The sequence below is a fragment of the Scleropages formosus genome, chromosome 15 (assembly GCF_900964775.1).
Source record: "Scleropages formosus chromosome 15, fSclFor1.1, whole genome shotgun sequence".
NCBI classification, from domain to species: domain Eukaryota; kingdom Metazoa; phylum Chordata; class Actinopteri; order Osteoglossiformes; family Osteoglossidae; genus Scleropages; species Scleropages formosus.
The window spans coordinates 12595308-12598758 of NC_041820.1; positions in this window are offsets into that span (position 1 = coordinate 12595308).

A 3451-nucleotide genomic window follows, 5' to 3' on the forward strand; every position below is an offset into this window, starting at 1 on the left:
CACAGCAGGTTTGGCCGGGTCCTGCTCTGCCGTGGGTCTGGGGTTCGAGTCCCGCTTGGGGTGCCTTGCGATGGACTGGCGTCCCATCCTGGGTGTGTCCCCTCCCCCTCAAGCATTATGCCGTGTTGCCAGGTTAGGCTCTGGTTCCCCGCAACCCTGTATGGGACAAGCGGGTCAGAAAGCATGTGTGTGTGTGTGTGTGTGTGGGATGTGTACATAGTCGTACAGAAACATACCCGATCCGCACAAAAATGTTTAAAGTTGTCTTTCATTCATTTTTATAGTTGTATGAAATGGTGATTAGTGGGTTTGTTCAAGTGGGGGGGTAGGTTTTGTTGTGTTTTAAAATGTATGTATTTGTGAAAGGACCTTTTTGCCTGTGAGCACTGGTGCCCTTTATTTTGAGTCACGAAAAAGTTGTACTTGTCTGCTGAGGCCTCCTGTGCAGGTGTGTTTCCTGTTAGGAAAACAAGCCTTTCTGGAAAATTGTGTGGGCTTAGAATGCCTTTAGCTTTCTGTTTGATCATATAGGGTGTGGAGAGGAGACGCGGAGAGCAGAGCGTCATCAGTCATCACACGGTTGGAAAGCGCTGAAGCACACAGCCATGGTTCTGCCTCCTGTCTCTCCATTTCCACCAGAGGGTTGCAGGGTTCCCAGCTCGCTGTCAAACGTGACAGCATCATCAGCTCACGGATCGTTGCTTGGCAACCCTTTGTTTACAAGTCCATGTGTTTAGCCACAACGGTAGTTTGTAATTGTGCGTAACTCTGACGCCTCGCAACCAGGATGTGGGGGAACCTACAATTTGCATCATCATATGTATTATTCCCCCATAATATCTTATAAGTTTGTATGTGTCATATAAGTTTGTATTGGGTGACCATATCATTGAAATGTGCAAGATTTTATTTACGTGTATAGTTTATATTTTTGATATACAGTTAAGTGGAAAAAAACAGGCGTGAGCAGATGTACTTAAACTTTGATGGGCACTTTAGGTATGGGGATAAAAGAGTCGCTTTGGAGAAAAACGTCCGCTAAATGAATAAATATAAAAAGTCAGAAGAATCCATCTTGGTCAAATTGGGTTTTTATCCACCCAGAGTTGGACTCCCTTTTTACCGCGTTTCGGAACGATCTGTATTTTTGCCCATTTTCTCCAAAAGTTGCACTGTCCAGCTGTGGTCCTGCTGATCCCACCCAGCGTAACGCTGGAGACTCTCAGGTCCTAGTTAGCACTGAGCTTTCAAGTTCTGCCAAGCTGAAGAATGCAGCACCATATAGCATTTTTCATATTGTTCTCGAAAGGTGGATGTCATTGAGCAACTTCAATTTAGCTTGGGTACTAGGTCGAGATTTTTAAAAGTTAAGATTTTTACCAAAATGTGTCAGAATGACTCTTTTTTGAAAGCCTGTGGTAACTGGTACCTTTTAGCTACGGGAATGGGGGATGAGTTCGCCTTGTGAGTCCGGGTGCTTCGACAGAGCTGTGGGTACTATTGTGGCTGCTAAAGGAACGGTTTTATTTCCACCTATGAAACATTGCAGTGCGGCTGCCCGGCAGCACTCTTGCACGCATCTTGAAGTCGAAAGTGCTGCTGCTTCCGCCACTCCGAACGCTTACTATCCGAACTGCTTCTTTGCTCTTTTGCCAGCGTATGGTGTAAATGTAATAATACGTTGATTTATGTTTTGCAAATCAATGCAAGAAATTGTTACCTCAGCTAGGAAATACCAGTGTGGTTCAGGAATATATATTATTATTGTTTTGCTGAAAACCGGACATTTATTTTGTGCGGCGGGTTTGGCCGGGCCCTGCCGTGTGGTGGGTCTGGGGTTCGAGCCCTGCTTGGGGTGAATTGAGATGGACTGGCGTCCTGTCCGGGGTGCGTCCCCTCCCCCTTCAGCCTTTTGCCCCGCGTTGCCGGGTTAGGCTCCAGCTTTCCGTGACCGCGCTCGGGTCAAGCGGTTGAAGACATTGTGTGCGAGTATTTTGCGTGGCATCATCGCTGCAAGTGTGCCCTTTAATTCTGCGAGAATTTCTTCTGGCTACGATTGGAGATGGGAAGGAGTGCACTAACCCTCCTGAATCACAGAAGAAATCTCAGACAGCGTGCATTTTTCTTGACCGCACTGATCACAGACAATCCGATGGCCCGTTGAAGACTGGAGGAGGAACCTTAGTGACGTTCAAGTGAAAAAGCACACGTTCCTCCGGAGCGGTTGTTTTATTTAAGCCGTAGCTCAAGAACCGATCGGCGGCGGGGGGGGGGGGGGGCATCCTCCGAGCGCGTGGATGTGCGGAGTCTGTCCGTTGGATTTTATCTGGGCCGAGCGCAGCTGTTCAGGAAGAGCGGACTCGTGTTTAGGCCTCAGGGAAGTGCTGCTCGCTCCTCGGGCCTCCAGTCTGCGCTCACTGTGGAATATTTCATTTCAGGTCACGCGTAGAAAATTCTGACGGCACGTAAGGGTCATACCTCACGGAAATCTGTTTTTCTGGTCATCTAGCTGGGCTAGAAGTGTTTTCAACTTATACATGCTGAACTGCAGTACATTCTGGGCACGCATGGAAAACATGAACCAAAATATAGTCGTCGTGTTGTCTTAATATTATGTATATTTTTCATGTTAAGTCATAATAACGAAAATGTGGAGCTGCTTAAAAGTACTCTGTCTTGATTTTGGCTCGTATGTATCAGGAACTTAAATGATTCATGTTTTTAAAATGAGGAAAAGATGTAGGGTAACAAGGATCCACTAAGTGTAAAAAGTGACAAATATATAAAAGTGCGTTTTTCATATTGTATTCTGTGTTTGTGTTTTGTGATGCGTAATGGAATAAAATCCATCCAGATTGTGCGTGGATGGCCGGGGTGAGGGTGGGTTGAATCAACTCGGATTTTATCGCCATCAAAAGTTGTCGAGAAAATGTTTTTTGAGGGGGAAAAAAAACAGTCTCGTTAGAATGGTGTTTGTGCTCTCAGATTTTAATTGTGTTTCCTTTGTTAAGACATGAATATGTTGTGGTTTTATATGTTTTTAAATGAGATATTTAAGGAAAAAAGTTCAAGGGCTTTAAAATTTATATTTAAAATGTTAAGTAAAACGGTATAACTGTTTGTTGTCAGATGTTTAATAAAACGCTCTACATTCACATGCACGTGTTGTTATTTTCGGCAGAAGTAGTTGTTGTACAGCAGGACGTCTCGTGGACAGAGTGTCACCCTCTAAGGACCTGAGTTCGAATCCCACTCCCGCTGCAGAACCCTTGAGCAAAGTACTTATCGTGAATTACTGCAGTAAAAATGACCCAGCTGCATAAATGAGTATATTAGTGCGGTTATATCACAGTCATGTGGTTTTGGAGAAAGGCGTCAGCAAAATAAAATGTAAATATTGTGTATTCTTCTGCCGTCAGTTTCACAGCATTGCTTTTTAGCTTTTGAACCA